The sequence below is a fragment of the Peromyscus leucopus genome, chromosome 7, assembly GCF_004664715.2.
Source record: "Peromyscus leucopus breed LL Stock chromosome 7, UCI_PerLeu_2.1, whole genome shotgun sequence".
In the NCBI taxonomy this organism is placed as follows: domain Eukaryota; kingdom Metazoa; phylum Chordata; class Mammalia; order Rodentia; family Cricetidae; genus Peromyscus; species Peromyscus leucopus.
Window position 1 is genome coordinate 8,564,911 of NC_051069.1, and position 20,874 is coordinate 8,585,784.

The following is a 20,874-nucleotide window of genomic DNA, read 5'->3' on the forward strand; positions in this document are numbered from 1 at the left end:
TGTAGTGGAGAGAGGTATCCGCTCAAGTTTTTTCTCCACCACAAGTTCTAGAGTTTTACTGGGCTTTATTAAATATTATTTATTCATCTGTTTATTTTCAGGTTTTTATGGTATTTTGATTTATTACTTATATATATGTTTTTAAACCAACTCTTAAGTAGTTTTGGGTAGTCTTTTTTTTTTTTTTTAATTGATAGGGTTTAAAAAAAACTCAGCATTTTCACAGGCTATCTTACCAGGTGTTCTTGTGTTGTGGGCTTTTTTTTTCTTGTCTGATCATTTTCTTCTGAATAATGTCCTCATGTCCTAAGTTAATATTTGATGCTGTTATAATTGAACATTTTAAGATTTGTGTTTTTCATCAGTTATAGTTTGTTTGATTTGAATGAAGTGTTCATAGTCTGTGCTTTGTTAAGTGTATTATATTTGATGAAGCTTTTCCCATCAACAGTCTTGGGGACATTGAGTGTCGTGAGTGAGGCTTCCAGAGGCTCTCCTGAAGGGACACTTTAGTGCTGTCAGCTGCTCTAAGTGGGGGTGGCCTTGCGGCTTTTCACACTCTAACCTGCTGCTTTCACCAGAGAGGGGAAGGAACTTGCTCCATTCCCACTGCTGGAGCAGGAGACAGTTGGACTTTTTCCCTATCTTGTGGATAAAGCAAGATTGCAGACATTTAATGGCTGGAAAAGTTGCTAAGTTTCCCCAGTGCTGATATTTGGTAACTTTATCCAATATTCTCCCCCTGCATCCCCCCCCCTTTATTTTCGAGACAGGGTTTCTCTGTTTAATCTGGCTGCCCTGGAACCTGCTTTGTAGACTAGGCTGGCCTTGAACTCATAGAGATCCACCTGTCACCATCTCGAGATTAAAGGAGAGCACCATCAACACCTGGCCTAATATTCTTTTAAAAGTGATTTCAGGTAATAATCTGAATCTTTAAAAAGTGCCCCTTCTATTTTCTGCTGTCTTAGGTAGGTAAAGGAATAAAGAATAAAAAATGAAAAAAAGAAAGAAAAAAAAAAAGAGCCAGGCATGGTAGTGCATGTCTTTACTCTCATTTCTCAGTGAGTTCAAAGCTAGCCTAGTCTACGTAACAAGTTCCACACCAGCCAATGCCTGGAATTGTGGGACCTTGTCTTAAAAAAAAAAAAAAAAAAAAAAAGAAAGAAGAAACTGGAGACAGGGGACTTAGTCCATCCCTAGTAAAAGAGCTGTTTGAAGGGTCATGATGTCATTGTAGCAGCAGTCCCCTCAAAATGAACACCTTCCTGGAACTGACTTATTGAGTGCAACTGTTCACAAGAAAATTTCAGTATCTCAGGTACTCTTTTTTTTTTTTTTTCCCCCAGACAGGGTTTCTCTTTGTAGCTTTGTGCCTTTCCTGGAACTCACTTGGTAGCCCAGGCTGGCCTCGAACTCACAGGGATTCACCTGCCTCTGCCTCCCGTGTGCTGGGATTAAAGGCGTGCGCCACCACCGCCTGGCTCTCAGGTACTTTTAAATGCACTCCCTTTTCAGAAAGAACGTAACAGGGTGAATCATCTACCTAGGCTCCAGACTCGGGTGAAATCTTAAAATCTAGGGAGTTTTAGGGACAAGCCTGGCTAATTAGCCTGTCATTGTTGTCCTTATAGTTTTGTGTGAATCCAGGGTGATTATGTTTCTTTTTTTATTGAGTTATGGTTGGTGTATCCAAGTTAGTTTAAAGTAGATCATGTGAGTTACTAGCTTTGATACCCAGAACCACGAACATAAACAATAGAATAAAATGGAAGGCCTTCACTGCCTTGAGTTCAGAGTGTCAGTTATTTGCTTTGCTTCTGTGCTTCCCTCTGGTAAACAGCCCTCAGAGGATGCCCCTGTCCATGAGACGTCAGAAAGTTAACAGGAATTCTTAGCTAGCTGTAAACATTTTGTGTAATGGCTTATTTAAATCCACACCAAAATCCTACCCTGCACCAACCTGTCTTTCAGCCCTGCTTTCCCCTTTTGGACTTTGTGGTGTGGTGGGGAGACAGGAAGAGCAGAGCCACTTAACATTCCAGTAATTGCTAATAGTGCAGAAAATTTCATGTGCTTATCTTAGTTACTCACTTGTGTCTACTAATAAACCTTGGTCATTGAGGGCTGGCAAGATGCTTTAACAATTCAGGGCACCTGCTTTGCTGGATCCCTGGGATCCACGTGGTGGAGGTGAGAATGACCTCTAACTACTCTGGGCTCAGTGGCACATGTGGACTCATAGACACACACACATAATAAATGAAATAAAAATAAAAACATAGTCATTGAAGACAAGGGAAGCCTGTCTCCACAGGATGGCTGGTGCCTCAGTTTCAAGAAAGACCAACGGACTGCCTGGGCTAAGCTTCTTACCACATTATATTAACATAGAGACCTTGGCACTTTTATTCTTCTTCTGTTTTGTTGTTTTGAGACAGGTTTTCTCTGTGTAGCTCTGGCTGTCCTGGAACTCACTCTGTAGACCAGGCTGGCCTCGAACTCAGATCCACCTGCCTCTGCCTCCTGTGTGCTAGGATCAAGGGTGTGCGCCAACACTGCCCGGCTTCCTTTTATTATTTTTATACAGGAACATCCTTCTACAGCAGTTTCTTTTGCCTTGTTTAATTTTGGTAATTAAATTATTCCTGGGTTAGCCATAATGTAATTTGTTGCATTTCTATTTCTTTTTCTTTCTTTAAAAAAAATCATTTTTACATCTATTGGTGTTTTTGCTATGGGTGTTGGGTCCCCTGAAGCTGGAGCTACAGACAAGTGTGAGCTGCCATGTGGGTGCTGGGAATTGAACCCAGGTCCTCTGGAAGAGCAGTCAGTGCTTTCAACCCCTGAGCCATCTCTCCAGCCCCGAATTCCTATTTCTGAGTGGTGATTTTTTTTTAAAAAAAAGTCCTAAGGTGCCAGGTGGTGATGGCACACGCTTTTAATCCCAGCACTTGGAAGGCAGAGACAGGCAGATCTCTTGAGTTTGAGGCCAGCCTGGTCTACAAAGTGAGGTTCAGGACAGCAAGGCCTAAACAGAGAAACCTCATCTTGAAAAATAAAAACAAAAAAAAAACCCAACAATTAAAAAAAAAAAAAAAAAAGGAAAGAAAGAAAGAAAAGAAAAGTCCTAAGGCATTTCTATATAAAAAAAGCCATACCATCCTTAGTAGGGAAAGCAGGGGGGAGAGAGGAAAGTACCAGAAACAAGCAACAGGTGTTTTGGTTGCATTGAGTCAAGTTTCAGCTTGATACACAGTCACTGGAGGAGTGTAAATCACTTCGGACCATGTGAGGCAGAGAGGACGGGGTGAGCGGAAATCAGTGGTTCCGGAGGTACTAAGCCTTTTGGTACCAGAAGCCTGCCCACAGCTGCAGGCTGGGGACAACTTTTGGCCTAGTTGTTTTCCTGGTAGACAGGGCTGTGTGTCAGGACCAGAGCTCTCAGTCTGCGAGGTCATAAAAATGGATGTGTACAGGAAGAATGATAGGAGAGAGTCCGAAGACTAAAGGGGGGCTGGAGAGACAGCCGCCACTCACCGAGGGCTTCTGGTCTCTAGTTATTGCCATTCTACAGTCCAGTCATCAGAGTCCATTACACCAACCGGGGATGTGAAGTCGGGGAAGCAGAGTAATTTCTGGTACACTGGGGATCTAGAGCCTAGGTCTGCTCTAGTCTATCATCATCCCCCGTCTCATTGTGTAAAACGCTGGAGGATTTTGTAGAGCTGTACTATTCCAAACTGGACATTACCCACATGTAACTGTTTATATCTAAATTAACTACAATCCAGTACAGTTGAAATACCAGTTTCTCAGCCACACTAGTCACCTTTAAAAGGCTTAATGGCCAGCCACTACGGCGACTGAATTGGGTAGTGTACGCCTCATCATCACCTAATGTCTGTGAGTGCTGCTCTAGAAGTCAGTCAGTTTTGTCCTTTAGTTCATTTTTTTTTTTTTTTTTTTTTGCCCTTTACTCTGCAAAGGACAAAATGAGGGATGAAAAGGAAGACAACATGTTTAACCAACACACTTAATCCAGGCTGTCAGCCAGGCTGCAGAGTGGAGTCTCCCATGCCCTCTGTCTCCTTAACACACAGATCTACATAGAATAGAGATATTTCAAAGGAGTGACTTTTCTGTGCCTCCAGCTTCACTCAGTCTATAGTTAGAGTCTTTCTTCCGAAGCTTTTCTCTCAAGTTCAAAGGGCATATCCGGGTTGGCTTCCTCCAAGGAAATGAAAGATGTTTGTTGGAAAGGAATTCCATGCTTAATATATGAAGTGGCACTTGGATCCCTCTGCTTCCTTCTCTGCCTTCCTTCCAGGCACTTTGTAATTGAACTTGCAGCTGCTAACCATCTGTCTTCCAAACAAGACCAACTTCCAAACAGTTCAAATGACAGAGGTTTTGTCCGCTTCGAATCCTAGCAGCTGCCTCTTATTTGCTGTCGACATACGTGGCATTTGTATAGGTCAGCTAGATTTAGATTGTGACCAAAATTACAATGGATTTTTTTCTTTTAATCCTCCTGCCTCAGTCTACCAAGTGATGGGATTATAGGCATGTACCATCACACCTAGCTCCAAAATTACAGTGGGCTTCTCATTTATTTGTCAAAGATTAAGGTACTTAATGTTCATTGAACTGATATTAGGTACACAGCTAATATACCAGGTACTGGCTGGCAAGATGGACTAAAAAGATGTCCATCCCCCCCCCCCCACCTCCCCATTTATTTATTTATTGAGACAAGGACTCAACTACGAAGCTCTGATTGGCCTGTCCCTTTCTCCTGAGTGTTGGGACCAAAGGTATATGTCACCATGCCTGACCCTAAAAGGACTTAAGGTGAAAACCAAAAAAATGGGGCTGGGTATGGTGGTGAGTGATTTTAATCTCAGTACTTGGTAGGCAGAGGCAGGTGGGTCTCTGTGAGTTCAAGGCCAGCCTGATCTATGTATCATGCTATAAGCCAGCCAAGGCTACATAGTGAGATCCTGTCTCCCAATTTTTTTTTAAAATGTAGATATTATCGACAAGGTGGATGAATTTTAAATTCTTATCTGAATTTTGTTGTCATTATTTGCCTTCAATGTCTCTGCCTATTTAGTCTTTGAATTCACTAAAGACTTCTTTTTAGATCATAGCTCTGAAGTAAATTGAAGAATCATGTAGAAATGTCCCTGGAGAGTCAAGCTATTAAAGACATTTAAATTATACTCTCCAGTATCTAAATGGCAGTCTGAAGTGTATGTGTGTGCATTTGGGGGATGGGCATGTGGGAGTAAAAAGGAGGCATTGTACTGAGATAATATTTTTAGGACGCCAGTGTAATTAACAGACTCAGGGTTTAGAAAATTACCCTTTATAGAAACTGAGAAATTAAAGTTTTGAGTTTCTTCTAAAATGTTAAAGTCCTTTGCATGAGTATTCAAGTGGAGACATTGGAATGATGGAAAGTATCCACAAAAGCATCTTCCTGGAGTGCAAAGACAGGAAGAGAAAGGACTTTAGTGATGGTGGGAACAGCTGGAAGGGATCTCTAGGAGCTCTGACATCTGGCTAGATCATGTGGTTAGGGGGCAGAGTATCCTAAGAACCATTGTTTTGGGAAGTCTGGTCTGTCTAATATCTAGAAAGTTGAGATAGGCTGAGGGTTTGGTCAGCAGGCCCAACTACAAGGTGGTCTGAGGAGGATGCCGTTCTCTGCTTGGTAGTACTTGTGTGGATGCAGGCTGTTGAGAGTGAACCGTCTCTTTTTCTGTGGTTCACTTGAATCCAGAGACTAGCCATCTTGTCAGAGGAGTCTAAAAGTCTTCAGCCTTTTCAATCTTCGGGCCTTAGGGCTTTGGAGTAGAGGTGCTGTGTGTGAAGTGTGTGCTCTGTGCTCCTTCTCTGGTATAGCTGTTAGCTCCACACTTGACCATCCTGCGCTCAGGCTGCTTCTCTGGAGAGTGGTGGGGACTGTAATGACTTTGTCCCTTAGTGTGTAGACCAGATGGGTCACCATTTAGTATGCTTTCAAGTTCCAAGTAGGTAGATTAAATTTTATTCTTGGAAGGAACCTTCCAGATGTCCTTTTGTAGCCCTACTTTTGGCAGAGAAAGAATCTGGGACTACAAAGAAGGGTTACAAGAAGTTGGCATTCGCACCGTGGTTCTGTTTTGAATCTGCCATGTGGCAGGCGGGCACAGCCTCTGCTGGTGCAGCAGCACAGCAGGACGGGTTGGCTCCAGCCAGCTGCGTGTGAGCTGTGGTTCTGCTTCTTGCTGTCCTTGTGGTCTAATGCATATGTCCTTACATCCTTGAGTCTGTTTCCACATCTGTAAAATGGGTGTTAAAACATTTTCCCAACAGCAAGGATTCCTGGACTGGTTGTGTAAAGAGCGTTCTGTGATTAACAGGACTAATGGGAATGGGCAGGCCAGACCCCAGCCCAGGGGCTTTATTCTTTCAGGTGAGCTGGGAGAAAATTCTCACTTTCCAGAGAGCCTCCCATGCTGGAACTCTTCACCTGTTCTGTAGCCATACAGACTCCAAATAGAGACAACTCCGGACATACTTGGAATTTTTTGTGATGTGCAGGAAGCAAAGAATTCTTTTCAGTGAAACAGGAGTCTGCGGAAGGTGCCTAGGAAAGAACTGCACAGTGTGTCCTAATATAGACTCCCCATGGCCTTGCTGACTGCCCCTCTGCCTGACCAGCACCACCAGGAAGCTCGACTTGTTCTCCACAGTTAAGGAGGATTTCCTGGGCTTTGTGTGTGTGTGTGTGTGTGTGTGTGTGTGTGTGTGTGTGTGTGTGTGTGTGTGTGTGTGTGTGTGTGTGTGTGTGTGTACACCTGGGCTTTGCGTGTGTGTGTGTGTGTGTGTGTGTGTGTGTGTGTGTGTGTGTGTGTACACCTGGGCTTTGCGTGTGTGTGTGTGTGTGTGTGTGTGTGTGTGTGTGTGTGTGTGTATGTGTGTACACCTGGGTGGTAGGCACAGTGAGGAAGGGCAGTCACTGGCCTCTGTGAACTGATAGATGACACCTCAGTGACTGGAGCCAGATGTTGGGGATCAATTTAAGGTCCATCTAAACATCTTTCCCAGTGGACCCTGTCTTCACTGGGGAGTCTCTTTGACACCTTCAGTGAGTGTTGAAACCCAAATCCCTGTCAGAGTAAACTATAGGTCATCTCTTTGGTAAATCAGACCATTGCAGACCTTTCTTTTTCCCAGTCATTTACTCTGTGCATACCCATTCCACTTCAGTTCTTACAGTTGACTTGTGGAAGTCTGGGCTAGATGATTCTCTTCTTTTTTTATTTAAAAAAAAATTGTGTGGACTGGAGAGATGGCTCAGTGGTTAAGAGCACTGACTGCTGCTCTTCCAGAGGTCACAAGTTCAATTCCCAGCACCTACATGGCAGCTAACAACTGTCTGTAATTACAAGATCTGACACCCTTACACAGACATGCATACAGGCAGAACACCAATGCACATAAAATAAAAATAAATAAAAATAAATTGTGTGTATGATGTGTGTGAATGTGGGCTTGTCTGTCACAGTCTGCATTGGAGGTTAGAGGATAGCTCTTGGGAGTCTCTTCTCTATACTCCAGGCTAGCTGGCCTATGAACTTCTGGGAGATACTCTTGTTTCCGCCTCCCATCTCACAGTAGGAATGCTGAGATTACACGGATGAGCTGTAGCATCCAGCTGTTTGTGAGTTCTGAGGATTGAACTCAGGTCATTGTGCTTTCATGACAAGTGGTTTTACCCACTGAGCCTTCTCACTGGCTCTGGTTCACCTCTTAAAATCTGTGTGTGTGTGTGTACGTACACGTACAGGTGCTTATGACCCACAGTGTGTGACTAGGTCAGAGGACAGTCTACTGGAGCTCCTGGTCAGGCTTGGCAGCAAGCACCTTTCTTTCTCTGCTGAGCTATGGCAGCCCTGTCCTCTTTGCCTTCCGTGCGTAACACGTTCCCTGTTGTGTGTGTCAACTTCCCTCACCATAACAAAATCCTGAGGAACTCAAACTCGGCTCATAAAAAGAAAAGAAGACTGGGTATTCAGAAGGTGGAGGCCGAAGAATTGGGAGGTAGAGGTCAGCCTGGGCTATATAGTAAGACCTGGTTCCTCCTCCCACAACAAGAGAGAAAGGGAAAAGAGGGGAAGAAGGAGGGATAGAGGAGGGAGGCTCACAGCGGTGAGGTTGATTGCTGCTGTTGCTTGGGCCTTGGTGATGGCAGAGTAAAATGGCTCCCTTTGCTATCAAAAAGCTTTTGAGAAAGGAAGAGAGTGGGGTTTGATGGGCAGGCCCCTTTGTAGGTACCTCCCATGACATGGCCTAGGGCTGTCTCCATCACCTCCCAGTAGTACCACAGGGTGGAGGCTACACCTTTTACCCTTGGCCTTTGGAGACTTTTCAGAGCCAACTGAAGCACCTGGGATCTGATTTGGAGTTGTGCTGATGACTAAACAAGACGTGAGATGAAATAAAGATAGGACTGTAGATGCTGCTGGCCAGAAGGCACAACTCCGCTAGTCTCGGTGAGGTCTAACTTTGACTTCGTTTTTGGCTTATATAGTGTTTGTCTGTTTATTCCCTCGTGGAGTCCTATGACATTCGATGTGTTTTCTCCACTTGATAGATGGGGAAGCCATTTTTTTGTTGTTGTTGTTGTTGCAGGACTTAATGCATGTCATACAGGCCATTGAGAGGGCCTGTAGTTCTCTTTGCTGCTCTTCAGCAGACAGCTCCTTCCCGGCAAACATTGACTGGTGGCCACACCTGCGCTATTTTGTGGCAGGTCCTCAGCGCTGCGCCTGGCATAGAGGGAGGCCCAGGAAAGGCTTGAAAGGCTTGGATGGGTTGACGAGCCTTTTTAGAATGCCAGGCTCCTGCCTGTCCCTAGCAACCTGCAACCTGCAAATGCTGGGCTCATGATGGATGTGTGACATTAGTGGCTGAATTTACATGGCACTCGGTGGCTTTTCACACTCCCCCTCATGCCTCTCTGGGGACTAGGATAGGACAGATGGCCACAGACACAGTATTCTCAGCTCTGCACCCTCTCTGCAAATCACAGTTGAGGGAAAGTTAAGTTTTTGCAACAACACAGTTTTGGTAATATGATTTCATGCTGCTGGTAAGTTGCTTAACACTCTGGATGGATCACACCTCAGCAGCATTCATTTGGGAACAGCTTAGTTTCACTGTAGGTAGCTCTGGTTCCCACCCACCAAGCCTCCTACCCCTAATAAATTGAGACTGATAAGGTTAACTCCCTGAGCCAGGCAATTTCTGGGTCTAGAATTATATTAATCATTTTTTTCCTCATCAACACCTTTGATTCCTTCTCCCTTGAGTGTAGACATCTGTTTTTAAAATGTTAAAGGAGGAAACACTCGTAATGGTTCAGCTTCCTTCCCTTGTATGGGCTGGAAGAGATTGAGGCCAGAGACTGAGTACTTACTTGGGGTGCGTGCGACTGGTGAAGACCTGAACTGGGATCCAAGGCTTCTGGTTTCTCTGAGAGCAGGGCTCCTGGTTTCTGTCACTGTCTGCCTTTCTTCTGTCTTAAGAGAGGGAAAAAGCTCTATGATCTATTTAGTTGAACATGAATAAAGGTAAATCTTTGTTCATTATTAGAGGCCCCAGCCCTGAGTGAATAATTTCCTTCTATTTTTCTCTTGTCATCTTAAAAGTTTGTTTTGGTGCTTTGTTATTGTTTTTAAGTTTTTAATTATTATTGATAGGGTCTCAATGTAGACCTAGCTGGTCTGGAATTCAGCTCTGTAGCTCAGGCTAGCCTTGAGCTTATGCCAATTCTGCCTCAGCTCCCTGACTGTTTGAAAGACAGATGTGAACTACCATGCCCAGATCTAGACTTCTTGATTAAAGAACTTCCTCTTACCAGACTTGGTGGGACATAGTCTTATAATCCCAGCAGTCAGAAAGCTGAGGCAGGGGAGTTGAGAGTTCCAGAATAGCCTGGGCTACATAGCAAGACACTGTCTCAAAAACAAAGTAACACTGCCTTAAATAATTATGTTGCTTAGAATGGTTTTCTCGCCTCCCTTATTCATATTTTCTCATATGGTAGTTCAAAATTTGTAGGGCCTGAAAGAGTTAATACTCCTCTCAGAATAGCCAGGCGTCTCCCAGGAAGTAGCAGAGAGGCAGGATGTGGCAAACCAGTGGGTAAATGAAGCCCTTCTCCTTTGGAAGAAAAGGAAGTGGGAGGAGAAGTAAAGAGGAAGAGCTCAGAGGACAGGTCTTGTCATCTCCGCTCTAAGAATGTGGTTCTTTGAAGCTAAGCAGACCCTGTAGAATTTGACCCAAAGTGACCAAGGTCCTGAGAATGCAAGTTGTGCTATTTTGGAGTTACCTGTTTTTCCCATAACTGATATCTCAAGTTTAATATGCAGTGGACTCTTGTCTTTTGCTTTGTAATCTCAATCACTGGTGTGGTCTCTCCTCCTTATTGGTCTGTCTTTTAGTGCCTCTGAGCATCTACATTGGTTGTGATTTAGAATCTAAGAAGTTAGATGAGGTCCAGCTTCTAGAAAATCACCTCTCCAATGCCTTTACAATGCATGTGTTCAGAACACTTTGCTACCCATTCTCTGAACATGCTCATAACTACCCATTCTCTGAACATGCTCATAACTACCCATTCTCTGAACATACTCATAACTACCCATTCTCGGAACATGCTCATAACAGCCCCCATGCTACAGGGCAAGATTGTCCTGCTTCCGCAGAGAGCTCTTTTTGCCTCGTTTCCAGCAGAGTTGATCTTTACCTTCTTTGCCTTCCTCTTTCATCCTTTACCTTCGGCCTTGGTTACAAATCCCCGGCCTGCTTTGTCATACACATAGTGTGTCACTGGATTGTAAACCTGCAGATCCCAGCTGGTCCCTTGAGTAGATTCAGAATCCTCTTGTCCCTATGGTAACTTGGGGCACTAACTATACAAATTTAGGCCGCACTTGACTGGTTAAGGGCATAGTCTTTTTCAAGACTGCTCTTATTTTAGATACCGGCTGGAAGCTTGGGAGTTCCCAGGCAGTGGCTACAGATTCAGGGTTCTCATTACCTTCTTGGGTTCCAGAATTTGCTAGAGTAATTATAGAATGCTGGAAAGTACTGATTGCTATTCTAAGTATAATTTTTGTTTGTTTTTTTGAGACAGGGTTTCTCTGTGTAGTTTTGGTTCCTGCCCTGGATCTCACTCTGTAGACCAGGCTGGCCTTGAACTCACAGAGATCCGCCTGGCTCTGCCTCCCGAGTGCTGGGACTAAAGGCGTGCACCACCACCGCCCAGCCTAATTATAATTTTATTACATCAGAAGGATAATAATCAAGATCATCAAAGGAAGAGACACAGAGTGAGGTCTGGGAGAACTGCAGAAAGTACAGTTGCTAGTGTGCTCTCCCTGTGGCATAGGGTACGTCACTCTCTGGCATGCCGATGTACAGTATGCATAGAATATTGCTTACCAGGCAAGTTCACCTGAGTTTCAGTGTCTGGCGTTCTTTGCAGGGTTAGCTTAATCACTGGCCCTGTGATTGAAGTCAGTATCCAGCCTCCTACATTCTCTGCAAGTTTTGCTGATAACATTTGTTTCAAAGCCCAGTTCACTAGCTGCATGCTTGGCCTTTCTGCTATGGCCACTCCTTCTCCTTCGTTATCTCTTTGGTAGTCTGTCTAGGGACTCCCCATGAGTCACCTCACATAAATCACTAGGGTACATCATGAAGAACAGACACACCTATTACTCAGGAATTGCATGGATTTACAGGCTGCCTCCTACAGAGGACCAAGTCCAGCCAGGTTGTTCATTATACAACAACCCCTGCCACAAAGCTCTCTCCTCATTTGCCAGAAATCTACTGTCACTGTTACTCTTTCCTTTCTTTCTTGTCTACGGGTCACACAGTTGTGCTAACTGACTTCAGTCTGTCCCACATGATCTTCATTGTCCCTGGGTCCTATGCTCTTTGCTTTCCATTTGTCTCTAAGTCGCCTGCTCTGTAAGCTCCATGCTGCTTCCTTGGCCCCCAGTACAAAACTCACCTTGCTTTCCTACTTCAGAATTTGCACTCTGGAGGCTGAAGCATAAGGATTGCCATGAGTGTGAGGCCAGCATGGACTACATAGTAAGTTCCAAGCCAGCCTAGGTTATAGAGTGAGACTATATCTCAAACAAACCAACAACAACAACAAAGCAGTTTGCTGTTGAAGAATAAAGTATATTATAATCCCATATATATAAAACAAAGCATACTATAGGCAGGTGTGGTGGTACACATCTCTAATTCCAGTACTTGGTAGGTAGGTGAAAGCCGGATCAAAGAGGCCAAGATCCTTTCTGCGCTGATAGGCTCCCTAAAACACTGAATGTTCTTAAAACTCACTAGACTTTCTGCAGGAAATGTGACAAGCACCAGCTCCACAGCGACACAGTAGGATTCTCTGTGTGTCCAGGGAGAGTGACATTATGACAGGAAGCAGTGTGGCTACAGTGGGCAGATGAAGCCTACTTTCTGCCTAAAGGTTAAAACTAGAGAGACATTTGCTGTGGTTGAGTGTGGTTAGTCTAACTGCAGATGTGAGAGCGTGCTGCCTGTTAAAAAATGCAAGCTGCTTGGACTGGGAGTTAGAAAGGGCGGTGATCCAGTTCAAAGCTGGTTTAATTATATATACAAAATTATGAGGTTATAATCACTTCATTTGGTTGCAGTTGGTCTTTTTGGGGAAGAAAATAAACTATTACTGTCAACAATAACAAAAAGAGTTCAAAGTCTTTTTGAATAAATAGGAAATTTGAGGCCAGCCTGGGCTATAGGAGCCCCTATCTTGAAAAACAAAAACTTCGTAGAAATGTGCTTAGGAGGAATTTCTTAGTTATAATTTCTACTGCTGTGATGAAACATCACATGACCAAAAGCAACTTGGGGGAAAAAGGTTTATTTTGATTCCACGCTAGGTAATAGTTCACTGAGAAAACTCAGGGCAGAACCTGGAGGCAGGAGCTGATGCAGAAGTCATGGAGGGGTGCTGCTTACTGGCCTGCTCCTCATGGCTTGCTCAGCCTGCTTTCTTATATAGAACCAAGTTCAGGGATAGAACCATTCACAATGGGCTAGGCCCTCTCCACATGGATCACTAATTAAGTAATGCCCTATAGCAGTGGTTTTCAACCTTCCTAAAGCTGTGACACTTCAATACACTTCCTCATGTTGCTACTTTATAACTGTTATTTTGCTACTGTTACAAATAGTGACATAAATATCTGTGTTTTAAGATGGTCTTAATCAAACCCTGTGAAATGGTTGTTTAATCCCCAAAGGGGTCATGACCTACAGCTTGAGAACCACTACCTTACAGGTTAGACTCTTAGTCAGCCTTTCCACTGCCCCCCTGGTTTTTCGAGACGTTTTCTCTGTGTAGCTTTGGTGCCTGTCCTGGATCTTGCTCTGTAGACCAGGCTGGCCTCGAACTCACAGAGATCTGCCTGGCTCTGCCTCCCGAGTGCTGGGATTAAAGTTGTGCACCACCGCTGCCCGGCTACAGGCTAGAATCTTATGGAGACATTTTTGCAGCTGAGGTTCCCTCTTCTCAGATGACTCTAGCTTGTGTGTCAAGTTGACTGACTAGAAAAAACTAGTCAGTACAAGGTGTCTGGAAGAGTATATACTCAACACTTAACAGTAGTTTTCTGAGGGAAGGTGACACATTACTTTATTCTGGACTGGTTGGAATTTTTTATAATGGGCACTCATTCTTTATATGCCTAGTAATATTCTAGACGCATACAGTCTTAGCTTCCCCAATTCCTTACCATGGTGTGTTGTGTCCTCCGTGGTCTAGCTCACCCTCACTTTTGATCTCTGCATGCAGTTGTTCTTTGGAACATGCACATGCAGATGCCCAAAGCCTGAACCTCTTTTCACTTCCTGTGTCTCTTAAGACTAACTTAGAAACTACCATTTCTGCTGGGCTGTGGCAGTGGTGGCAGTGGTGGTGGGGGTGGTGGTGCCTTTAAACCCAGCACTCGGGAGGCAGAGCCAGGCAGATCTCTGTGAGTTTGAGGCCAGCCTGGTCTACAGAGTGAGATCCAGGACACCAGGACAGCCAAAGTGACATAGAGAAACCTTGTCTCAAAAAATGAAGAAGAAGAAGAAGGAGAAGAAGGAGGAGGAGGAGGAGAAGAAGAAGAAATAATAATGAATATTTCTGACCTAGGCTTTCCCTTCTTCATCTTAGATGGAATTTGGGGTATTTTCTCTGTGCCCCCAATGCCCTCTACGCCCACCTCACTTTCTGCATTTTGACCCACCTTATGAGGTAGAATTGTTGCTGGGCTTTTTAGACCTTTCCCTTGTTTGGCTGACACTAATACTTTCCCCTACCTGCCTTACCTCTTACTTATCTCTGCTTGTCTCCCTGTCTCTTGGTTGTTTTTTTTTTTTTCTTTTTCTGAGACAGGGTTTCTCTGTGTAGCTTTGCGCCTTTCCTGGAGCTCACTCTGTAACCCAGGTTGGCCTCGAAATCATAGAGATCCACCTGGCTCTTCCTCCCGAGTGCTGGGATTAAAGGTGTGCGCCACCACCACCCGGCTTTTTCTTTCTTTTTTTATTTTATTTTATTTATTTATTTATTTATTTATTTATTTATTTATTTATTTATTTATTTATTTTTGAGACAGGGTCTCTCTACATAGCCCTGGCTGTCCTGGAACTCACTATTAGTCCAGGTTGGCCTCGAATTTACAGAGATCTGTCTGCTTCTGCCTATCCAAGTTCTGGGGTTAAAGGCACATGCCACCACTCCCAGCTTACTTACCAGTGTGATTGTAGTGAAGTTTTTCTGGGTCCCAGGTGTCACTTCTTCCAGGTAGGCTTTGACTCTGTCAGGCTGGCTGCTCTAGTTCCACCGTAGTGGGAGAAGTGCAGTGTCTACGCAGTCACTTTCGGACCGCTGGTCCCGATAGGGAGTCACTTGGGTGAGACTGTTTCAGAGGCAATCTGTCCTTAGGGGTGAGACTTGGGACTCTACTCTATGTGTGCTTTAGGCTGGGAGAAGGGTCCCTTAGTAACAAACATGCTCCTGTGTGTAAGGGAGAATTCAGATCTAGAGAACTGAAGATTTCTGAAAGTGGACCACAAGAGGACATAACCTTTTATTTTTATTTAATTTTGGCTTTTTAAAAATTCATTCATTCATTTATTTACTTATTTATTTGGTTTTTTGAGATAGAGTTTCTCTGTGTAATAGCCCTGGCTGTCCTGGAACTTAACTCTGTAGACCAGGCTGGCCTAGAACTCACAGAGATCTGCCTGTCTCTGTCTCCTGAGTGCTGGGATTAAAGGCGTGTGCCACCACCGCCCTGCTTAATTTTGGCTTTTAATGTGTGTGTGTCTTTGTGAAGGTATGTGTTCTGGTGTGTGGAAGCCTGGCTGGGAGCCCGGCTCCCACATTTTACGACAGGATACTCTTGAGGAGAGAGGGATAAGAGATGTTAGATAGAAGAATAGAGGAGAGAAAGGGATAGAAACACAGGGTACTTAAGGCCTGGTGGCCATATTTGCCATGTGACCCTTCCCCTGTGACTCTTCTCTAGCCTTCCCAAGGGTCACCCAGGATTGCTTTGCTCTGTTCATTAAACTTGGGTTTATTAATTCAGTTTGATTTGGCTTATTACATTGATGGTGGCGGATACCCAGCAACCAGGGATTCAAAACCTATCAGTATGCAACAAGGTGCAGGTGTCCCTAAAGGCTGGGAGAGGGTGTTAGAGCCTCTGGAGCTGGCGTTACAGGCAGTTGTGAGCTACCTGGTGTGAGTGCGGGGAACTGAACTCCGAACTCCAGAAGTGCTCTTAAATGCTGAGCCATTTGTCCAGCTCTGTTTGTTTTTTGAGACAGTCTCTCAGGCCAAGCTGGTCTTGAACTGTCTGTGAAGCCAAGAACAACCTTTAACACTTGCTCCTCCTATCTCCAAGCAGTTGGCCCATTTTATTTTATGTGGCTCAAACCCAGGACTTCATGCATGCTAGGCAAGCACTCTGTCAGCTCAGCCATCTCCCACCCCTAGAGTCACATTGTGCCTCATTGTTCCTTTTGTCTCCTCAGTATGCTTCTGAGCTCTGGCCTTTCATCCTTGGGAACTTGACTGCCCGATGTTGGATTATGCAGTGTAGGATTGTGGTCACAGTGCATTTTTACCTTCTCTCTCATTGAAGAGCTGTGTGAGCCAGAAGTGGTGGTGCATTACATGAATTCTATGCAAACCTGGGCTACGTAGCAAAACTTTGTTGTCATCCCCTTACACCCCCCACCCCCCCAAAGAAACATCCAAAACTGGGGCCTGGACAGATAGCTCAGCGGTTAGGAGCACTGACTGCATGATTCCCAGCATCCACGTGGCTGCTCACACTATGTCTCCTGTAGTTCAAGGAGATCCAGTGCCCTCTTCTGGCTTCTGTGGGCACTGCATGCATGTAGAGCACAGGCATATATGCAGGCAACACACACACACACACACACACACACACACACACACACACACACACACACTTGGTTTTTCAAGACAGGGTTTCTCTGTGTAGTGCTGGCTATCTTGGAACTCGCTCTGTAGACCAGGGTGGCCTTAAATTCAGAGTTCTGCCTGCCTCTGCCTCTCAATGCTGGCACTAAAGGCATGCACCACCACTGCCCCAGTGAAAATAAATACATTTAAAAAAAAAATCTAAACCTCAAAAACCCTGAGAGTTTGCACTCTTACTTTACCAAGCACAGGGAGTTTTTTTCTTTCTTTTTTGAGACAAGGGCTACTGTAGCCTACACTGGTCTCAAACTTGCTATGTGGTCATGACTGCTTCCAGCTCCCTAGTGTAGGGATTACAGGCATGTGAACCACCAACCTTGCCTGGCTTGCTTAGGGAGTTTCTAAGGGTTCTTTACTCAGATTCTCAAGAACAGGAAATGAGTATTTCTAAGGCTACCTCAGTCAGGCAGCTTTTTCTTAAGAAACAGCCAGCTCTGCTTCCTACAGAACCAGGCTCATGTGCTTCTCTGAGGAAGATGATGTAGTCATTGTATTTTTCATCTGGATTGTCCTTGGCCTCCTCTTCCCTTTTAGTACTCTGGGCCCTCCTGACTACCTTTCTGTCCCAAAATACTAGTTTTGATCCTATATGGCCAACTCTGTTTTTACTGCCTCCTGCTTCTACTGGTGAGCCCCTCGAGTGTGATAGTCTGGGAGTTTCTCCTCACATTTTACCAGAACCTTTATCCCTTTATCTCTGGAATAAGACACTCATGGAAAAGTACCTGGTATCAGGGATGAGCCAGGGGTATTTTGTCTGAAAGACAGGTGCTCTTCGTCATAGTTTGGAGGAAAAATCAAAATGTAGTGTTCCAGATCCTATGGTGGAAGGGTTCCGTAATTGTTCCTGATCTCAAATGAATTAATAGGAATGCCATGCGCTAGGATTTGAGAGGCTCATCCCTGCATCTAAATTACATTTTTTTAAATCAGATTATCATGTCTCTTTTGCCCTCACTTTTCTCTTTCCCCAAAAACTTTAGTTCCTTTCTATATTTCTATAAAAGAATGATTCGTTAGGAATTATTTCATTGTTGTCAATTTTGTCCACCGAGGTAAGAATTAGGAGGAACTCTGGACTATCACTGTATTCTAGCAACAGCATGACACCACCCTGTGCTTCAGGATGTTGTTCAGTATTTGGGATCAGCCTGTGTATGGGAGTGGGTGGTTCCATCACTCCAGGGTGTGTGTGTGTGTGTGTGTGTGTGTGTGTGTGTGTGTGTGTGTGTGTCTTAGTGTGACTGCCTGCAAAAACATGTTGTGGGAGGTAATTTGTGTGATTGCAGAATCCTGCTGGATTCCCAGGGGTAAATTTTTGTCATCTTTGTTTAAGAGAATAGGAATATGACTCTTGGTTACTTTTAATTAAATCTGTTTTCTTGGCTTTTGTAAAAATTTGTTTATTGGCTTGGAAGCTACCTGATTTTTTTTTAAATATTTTTTTTAGGGTTTTTATTTATTATGTATACAGTGTTCTGTCTACATGTAGACTTGCAGGCTAGAAGAGGACACCAGATCTCATTACAGATGGTTGTGAGCCACCATGTCGTTGCTGGGAATTGAACTCAGGACCTCTGGAAGAGCAGCCAGTGCTCTTAACCTCTGAGCCATCTCTCCAGCCCCCGGAAGCTACCTGATTTTAAGGGAAGATAAACATTTGTTCTAACTCTGATTTTTTTTTCCTTCCTTTTCTTTTTTTCTTTTTCTTTTTCCATTGAGACAGGGTTTCTCTGTGTAGCCCTGGCTGTCCTGGAACTTGTTCTGTAGACCAAGCTGGCCTTGAAATCAGAGATCTGCCTGCCTCTGCCTCCGAAATTAAAGGCATGTGTCATCACTGCCCTGAGGATATTTTTTTCTTTTATGCAATAGTCTCCCAACGCTTACTCTTTTATTACGTGCGCATGCGCGCTCATACACACACACACACACACACACACACACACACACACACACCCCTTCACAACTTTTCTTTTCTTTTAAACAAGGTCTCACTTTGTACCCTGACTGGCCTGCTATGTAGACCAACTGACCTTAAAGTCACAGAGCTTCTCCATGCTTAGTGCTAGGATAAAAGCACATGCCACCTTGCCCAGCTGATTATCTGAATTCTATTCCTTATCCTTTACTACAGAACAACTTCTGCTAGTAAATGCCCCCCCTCCCCCCAGGGTGTTACTCTGTAACCAGGCTGGCCTTAAATTCTTGGCCATCCTTGACCTTTGCCTCCTAGGAGTATAGTGTGAGGCATCACACCTGGCTTCTCATTCTTTTCGTTATCTAAATTCTGTTTATATTCTTAGTCCAGTTCCTTGGTTCAACTCATCTTTTATCTCTGCAAAACTAGCAGATCTTGATTACATCAAATCACCTCTCTGGGCTGGGGAGTTAGCTCCGCAGTAGAGTGCCTGCCTAGCAAGCCCAAGGCCCTGGGTTCAAGGCCCTGGGTTCGGTCCTCCTCTCTGAAAAAAAAAAAAAAAAAAAAGAGAGAGAGAGACCACCTCTGACCTAGGCCTTCTGTGAGCATAGGGAACCTTTTTGCTGCCCATGCACACATGCAGGCAAAGCATTCACACACACAAAATAAAATAATTGAATATAAAAGTTCAGAAAAGAGTGTTGGCTCCTCTGGAGCTGAAGATGCAGATGGCTGTGAGAACAAACTTCAGTTGTCTGTAAGAACAGAGAGAGAACTCTTAGCTGCTGAGCCACCTCTCCAGTGTCCCTGAAAAAAACCTTTGAAGCAAGGTTTCCTCTAATGCTCACATGACTCAATGCATAAGTAAAAAGGTATATTTTTTACAATTCCTCTAGATTATTTATTTGTTATATTAGGAATTTTAATTTTATGCCCCACCATAACTGGTTTCGTTGATCCTGTTTCCTCCCAGTGCTTATTCAGATGTGTGCATTTTCCCTCACAGACCATCAGGCTCCTTTTCTGCAGTCCCCAGGCATTGGTGATGTGACTGGGGTGATAGGACGACTTCTCTTTGTTTCCTTGTTCCTTAGTCTCAGTGAAGCTCTTCAGCCCCTCAACTTGGGAACTCAGCCTCGTTCTGCACAGCCTTTGCTTGCTGTCAGATCCACACACTCGGAGCTCAGAGATAGGCGAATAGCTTTTCCTTTCCTACTTTCTTCCTCTCCATATCCTTTTCTTTGTGGGTGTGGAAACTGAGAACCAGAAAGGTAACCTGCCCATGATCTTACAGACAGTGGTGGAGGCTGCAGAAGGAGTCCCTGTCTCTTGCTCCCCGCCCCCTCCTTCTCCTGTCCTTCCCTGCTTCCTGCAGCAGTAGCATTTCTGCTTGCCAAATACCATCGGCTGGGGGAAGCTTGGCGGCGCTGGGTTCTCTACCGCGGGGACTCTTATCCTCTTTCTAGCACAATGGTTGGTTGTTTTCCTCTGCCCTCTCTTTGGTCACTTTCTTGGCAAAGACAGAGCCTGTTACCTAGCCTCACCAAGCTGACTGTGTTGGCATGCACCTATGGTTTGTGTCTGGAGCTTGAGGACCCCAGTTCTTTTGTCTAGACCATGTATAACTCCACATTCTATAACCTGTAGGGCAGCTTCTAATTTCAATAGCTATCAGAGGGAGTATGAGGTCTTGAAAGTTATGTGCCTGACATGGTCATGCTTGTCTGTGATTCTAGCACTTGGGAGGTGTAGGCAAGAAGATCAGGAATTCAAGGCCAGCCTTGGCTACACAATGAATTCTATGCCAACCTGAGCTACCTGAGACTGTCTCAAAAAATACTTAAAATAAACTGAGCATAGTGGCACGTGCCTTTAATCCTAGCACTTGGGAGGCGGGAGGCAGGAGCAGGTGAATCTCTGGCTGGAGGGCAGCTTGGTCTATAGTGAGTTCCAGGACAGCCAGAGCTACAAGTGAGACCCTGTCTTGGGTGGGTGGGGCTTTAAAAAGAATAAAAGAGTTCTAGGAGTTGGGAGACTCGCCACCTTGTCCCCTCTGGGCCTCGATTTCCTGTTCTGTAAAATGAGGATTGAATCCAGTTGGTGGTCTTTAAGATCTCTCCTTTGCTGCTTAATTTAAACTGTGGAGCTACAGATGAAAGACCCCAATATGGCGATGTAATTATGATTATGCTCAGCGGGTCAGGGTGGGGGGATGGAGAGGGAGAGGGAAGAGCCATTCTTATCCAGAGGATCATCCTTTCATTGTGCTTCTCTGATGTTTCCAGAATTCAAGTGACAACCCTTGTTTTTCTGTGCATTGCCATTTCAAACCGGTAATTAT

The 20,874-nt window shown here is 44.5% G+C and overlaps 1 protein-coding gene across 2 annotated transcripts in view; it reads left to right on the forward strand.

Annotated features, from left to right (window-relative positions):
* Positions 1–20,874, forward strand: part of Map2k1 (mitogen-activated protein kinase kinase 1) — a 75,944-nt gene that overhangs the window by 14,167 nt on the left and 40,903 nt on the right. The gene's annotated exons all lie outside the window — the stretch shown is intronic.